This window comes from Bombus impatiens, unplaced genomic scaffold (genome assembly GCF_000188095.3).
Source record: "Bombus impatiens unplaced genomic scaffold, BIMP_2.2 scf_0406, whole genome shotgun sequence".
Classification (NCBI taxonomy): Eukaryota; Metazoa; Arthropoda; class Insecta; order Hymenoptera; family Apidae; genus Bombus; species Bombus impatiens.
The window spans coordinates 319,032-325,280 of NT_176825.1; the positions used below are offsets into that span (position 1 = coordinate 319,032).

General features: G+C 42.4%; 1 long non-coding RNA gene across 1 annotated transcript; it reads right to left on the minus strand.

The window, feature by feature from the left end:
• Positions 1 to 267: 267 nt before the first annotated feature.
• Positions 268 to 6,233, minus strand: LOC117151749. Its single transcript, XR_004461856.1, has 2 exons — positions 3,242 to 6,233; positions 268 to 311 (listed from the first exon to the last, which is right to left on the minus strand). It is a non-coding gene; the product is annotated as an uncharacterized LOC117151749 (long non-coding RNA).
• Between the last annotated feature and the right edge of the window lie 16 nt (positions 6,234 to 6,249).

Below are 6,249 nucleotides of genomic sequence, written 5' to 3' on the forward strand. Positions count from 1 at the left end.
CACCCACGCTGACGGTCTTTCTGTCCCACCCCCCGTGGCCAGGGGGTGGTACACAATGCCTGGTGACTGCTCCGGCGACGCTGCTCTAAAGCTTTCTCTCCTCTCTTCGCGCCTAGCTTCACCTGCACTACGCGGCTCCTTACCGGCCTGATCACTGCCTCTCACCTAGGCCTCTCGTAGGATCAACGTCACTTTGCTTTGCATCAACGCCGTTCAGTATGCTAATAGGAAGCTTCTGGTCGCTCGTGTGGTGCTTTTGATCTTGAGCCCTCTGCTTCTTGTAATATTGCGATGTTACGCGGTTGAACTGACTGAAAAAGAGGCAGAAGGTTTAGTTGGATTGGTTTTGACGATTTTGTAAGGAGTTTTTATTCAAATGTACATATGTGAATATAATTCGAAATGTGTATGTGTATATAAATTGAAAAATCTTAGGACAATTATTACATTAACTTAAAACTTGGAAAAAATTCAGTAGTTAATAAAGACATTAAGCTGCTGATCATATGTTACAAGACCGACCTCCGAGCAGCGCAAGGAACCGGCGGAGATATTTCATGGAAATATGGTTAGAGTGTGTTAACAGGTTTGTGGACGAACCACGCGCGAAGCCGAAGAACCGGTAGGGATATTGTTTGCGAAAGCAAACCTGATGCGTAATCAGGGAACTTTTAAAATGAAGCCACTTGCGGACGAAAATGGCCTTAGGAAAAAGCTCAACGAACCAGACGCGCAATGGGGGAATCACTGGAGAAGACAGTGCAAGCGAACTCGATGGGAAATCGAGGAGGTTCTAGAAGGTTGGAAAATAGCATAGACGAACTTGAACGCGAATCTGGGAGCTATTAAGCGAAGATGAACCTAATACGAAATCAGGGAATTGCAGGAGAGATTTAGTTTTCGTGTACGAATCTGATGCGAAATTGGGGATCCACTGGGTTGGAAAGATCTTTTCTGTATTGAGACGCACGCGCGTGCGAATGAACATAATAGGAAATCAGGGAGTCGTAAGAAATGTTAATAAGCCGTCGTAACTTTGATTAACGAAAATCGACACGAAAGTTCATTAGTGAAGATGGAGAAACTGATTTTGAAGTTTCTCTAAATACACGTGCACTTGACCATATCTCAAAGAATAGTACCATAATTCTATGCAAATATAAGTAATCTACGTTTTGGATAAAATATTTATTTTTTTAATTATCAATTTTTAAAAATATATATGTACATAAATTAATCACAAATTAAATCAAAAATTAAAAATGTTCTAAATGACAATAATTTTATTATATTTTTAATTCAATTTTTATAAATGGATAATTCTAATTTGATAAAATTTTCATTATAATATTATAATTTTTCATTAAAAGAAACAGCCTCGTTTATTCATAGCATATAATATTTTATTAATCGCGCAAACAAAAATCAAGTAGAACGGTGTCGCGTCGAACTGCTGTTCCATTTCGTCCAACTTGTTCTTGGCCAAGTGCACACGTACTCGACGAATTTTTAAAATCGATTTCTCTCATAACCTGCTACGAAAAAACTTCATTCCACATTCTCAACTCATGTTTACACAAGAAATAATTTGCTTGTTGATTGTTGAGTAAATTTTACATACTTTCACTAAATCTTGTGCGGTAACAACCATTACATGCAAAATAAATTCACAATAATCAAGATATTGTTTTTGACATTTCTGTAGTTGAAGCTGAACAGGTTATACACCTCTTTTCAATAAGAGATCTGTCTATTGCACAATAAATTATTAGTTAATAATGTTAATCAATTAATAAGTAACAAAATGCAGATAAGAGATTTATTTTCTTTGACTTGTATTTTATAAAATTTATTTGTAAAATTTTCTTTATTTTAATGTCAAGTTTGTATTGGTTATGTGAGAAAAGCAATTGAATGCCAACATTATCTTTTTCTTTGATTTTAAAATTAAATACATATTTCTGTTAGTGCGTTAAGCATTTCAAAGACATTATACTGAACGTTATAGTGTATTTACAATATGCTACTAATCACAGATACTATTGGTCTTTCACAAAAGTTCGTCGATTTGGACCTAATTATTTCCATTTTCAATTATTTATTAAAATAAATAAATCATGAAAATAAACTGATCGTGTGTAGTTTACTAGCGATATTGATAATTTGTAACTTGTGACATAAAATTTCATTAAAAATATTAATTCAATGGTGCAAAAGAGCTCTGGGATTCACGACAGAATAAGAATGAATTTGAATGAGTTATCCATGTTACATGCATGCATACGATTAAACCGAGTAGTTCGAGTCAGTCTTTTTTCTTTTTCTAAAGAAGCACGACTATTTTGCTCAATCTCGTGTAGCACGAATTTCGCGTGATTTCTACGCGACACTTAACGTATACACGTGATTTTTATCGTTGATCACAACGTATTACTGTACGAGCACCGTGTTGATTCGCGTTTCGTGGCCCCGAGACCATTTTCGAGTTGCGTGGCTCATTTGCAATGATAACACGGAAACAAAGTCAAGGCCGTTCGAACACAATGCATTCGAATAACAAAAAGAAAAAAGGTAATACTTCAAAGAACGATTCGCCTTCGTCTAACATTATATTCCAAATGCTTATCCTATTTTCCTTGATTCTAGCCAGGAACGAAGGGAATAATAAACGCGATTCACGAATCTAAAACGCGAGAAGGCTTTTCTGTATCGCTCGTCGGAAAACAAAACGGAAAAATAAAACAGAACTTTAAACGCAGAGGCGGTAGCCAATTAATTTTCACGCCGTCTTCCTGCTCTTCGCTCAACGATTCTTTTCGGATCTCTACCTAATTTTAATTATCTTCCAACACACGAAAAAACTGTGCGATGCTTTGGTTTTCTTCTGTTTAACGTACGATCCGCGTCTATTTACGTGGTTCCAAGTAGTAAAGCCAACTGGAAACTGTGTCAAATGAAATCGTTAACGAAAAAAAAGAAGGGCTCGACGGTCTTGCAATTGACATATAAATTGTCTTTGAACTCACACGTAATTAGTCATTGGAACATTAACCCACTATTAGAATCAGTGAATCGTGGATGACCCACAAGAGCTGGAATTTCAGAGTAGCTTATCTTAATTTGAATCTTATATTCTACGCGATAAAGACCAGCAATGTATTTTAAAATTAAATACCTATGATCATAGTTATGATAATAATAAGGATAATGGTAAGGAGCGGATGAAAAATATACTACGTACCTGCGAAAGAATCACGAGGTAGCTGAGAACACGACTCGAAACCGGCGATTCATTCCACTTTGTTTCTGGATAGGTCGGTACACGCGATTCGACGTCAGTGATCGAACATCAGACTTTCCTCGGTGTGGTTATCGGTGTATCACAGTTTGTAGATCCGACGCATGCCCCACGATCGACCATCGTTTCCATTAATTACACTCGCATTTCAGCCTGGCACTGTGTCGCGCCCCCTTTCATTCACACCCATCTCCTTGAGCGCACGTGTTCACCTAATTCTCGTTTAATATATCTTAGTATCACAATGGACGATTTTTTATATTTTTCTATCTTGCTTGTGTTTAATAATTTATATACTTCCTCCGCTTCTTATTCCTCCCCGTCTCTCTTTCTTCTTCTTCGTCTTTTGCTCTTTAATATTTGTTTATAACCTTAAGTTTAGAAATCACAGTCGCGAATTGATACGGATCACCGTAGCATGTGCAGCTGCTGTTGCCGTTGTTCTCTCAGAAACGAAACCACACTGTCTCGTATACCCAGCATGCCCTTCTATCTTTCTCTTATTCTTTCTTTATCATTCTCAACACGCTGCACACGATTGGTACGACTAGTCACCGATTATTCTCCTTGAGATACGATGGTTAGTCGTTGAACGATTCTCGTTTTCGAAGGGCTCCACATACACGCTGTTCTCTTCAGTTTTATTTTGCCTTCTCTTTTTTTCTTCCTTTTTCTTTTCTATATTTATTAATAATCGTTCTAGGACGGAATGCGCGTGATTCGTTCGCCAGCCGTGTGTGTGCGGGCCGTCTCTCACCTGTTCGACACGAAAATTCGACACGAGAGAAAGCACAGGATTATTCCGCGTCTATCTGCCTCTGAAAGGAGTTTCACTATCGACCATCAATGCGCACGTGCAGCCGACGGGCAATGTGCCGAATCCTCTCGCTCGTCGTCACTCTGACGAGGAGGCCACATAAAAACGACGTCGACGGGGCGCCTCTCAGAATCGAGACTCAGCTACGAGTTGCGAAAAACGAGTTATCGCAGTCGCGTACTTCCTCGCCTTGTTTCGTTCTTGCTGCACCCCTCGTTTCTTCGCTACAAAGCGATTCTTCACATTCGGCTTGGCCACGCACGAGCGTCGAGGTGCCATCCTCTCGTTTTCTCCACCGATCTGCTATATTCGCTTTCCTTTTCTTCTTCGATCCACCTCACGTTCTCTATTTCTTTCTTCGTCCCCCCTATTACTCTCAATTTTCTTTATTTCTTCCTCTTTCTCGTTATTACTGATCACCGTGCGTTTCGTCTCCCTCCGTCGACGATGTATCCAAGCATCGTTTGAAAGAAGCAGATGTGGCGATCGTTGTTCTCCCCCGTCGATCCTGTCAAAAATGACACATCTCAGCTAAGTGTCATCGTCACTGAACGTCGGTGCGCATCTCCGGCGGCAATTCGACGGCATGGCAACCTACACACGTAACAAGACTCGGTGGCGCGATAGTCTCGATGCCGTGCGACCGTCAATCGATCGAAAATCATCTGCCCGCTTCGAGTCGTACTCCTCCGTTCCTCGCTGACACGCTTCGACTCGATCCAGCCGTGTTCCTCGCAATCCCATCGACTCTTCTGCTCCAAGTAGGGAGCGGGAAGGGAATCGACGTTGACTGACGACAACGACCACCGCGACAAGCTGTCACTTTGTTCTTGATGCTCGCCTCGTTTATTCGATCGCCACACCGTTTCTAACGATATATCCGTTCCGGGTTCTGGCAACGGCCCCTAACGACATCTGATTTTCTTCGATTGCGATCCCGCCGCTTTTCCGGCAATCAACCCCGCTCTTCCTCCCCTTTTATCCAAGCCTATCAGTACCTGTTCTCACTTGCCTTCTCTATTTTTTCTCCTTTGACTTTTCTATCTTCGTCGTCCGCGTTATTCGGATAGATGTAGCCAGTCTACACTAGTGGCCGCGCACACGCTTCCTCTGTCTCTCTCGCTCAATCGCGACCAGCCATTATTACCGAGTAATCCCGCGACTGCTTAATTACTCTCGATACCGCACTCACCGCCAATATATCTCGATACTTCCCCCTCGAAGCACGAGACACCGATGACACGGTCTGCTCGCGTGACCCGTTTACGTTCCGCAATTTCCTTGCCCGTGATATCACCAGCTTCTTTTCTCTCTTTCTGTTTCTCTCCCTTCCCCTTTTTGTCTGCTTGTCTATCTAAATTGTCCTGTCTACAGTTCACTCTACGTTGTCCGCATTCCACTCTTCCGAGGACCGGTTGTTCGTTTCGACGTGTGGCGCACCGTTGGTCCTTTTCTGCGACTGTCAAACGAAAAGAGACTCGTTACGAAGAATCGAACAGCACGATGTCCACGGTGTCAAATGTGTCGAGCTGCTTCAATTGTTTCTTTATTTCTTTTATTTTTTTTTTTTCTTACTGTTAGGGACACACGCGCGCGCGAATTTCTCCTTGTCTTTCCTTTTCCCCCCACCCCGTTTCCCTTTAGTCACGGTTATCTCTTAACCTCGACACCTATGATTCCTCTTACGTTTGCTTCTGTCTCCCTTTCTCTCCCTCACACGCTCGCACTCACCTCGTCCAAACGTACACTCTCTTTCGTTTTCTCTCTCTCGCTCTTCTTTCTCTCGCGACTTTCATTCATTTCGACATACTCGAAGGGCGCGACGTTTCCTTTAAGACGATCCTATACACGCGCCCCGCTCCTGTCCTTATCGATTATGACGCATACTGCATGGAGAAAGGCTGCCCACCCGTCGACGACCAAAAAGGATTCCCCGCGTGAACAGTTCGCAGATCCCTCTGTTCGCCTAGCCCACGACAAGAGAATCCGCGAGAATCCGTGCACGGGTGTCGCAAGTGTGTGTATGGGTGCCTGCGGCAGCCGTGTTACGTATACAAGCGTAACCCCGACCTCGATGTTAGGCGGCTGATAGCCGGCCTCACACTGATACGGCTCCGTCGTTACGACCACGGGC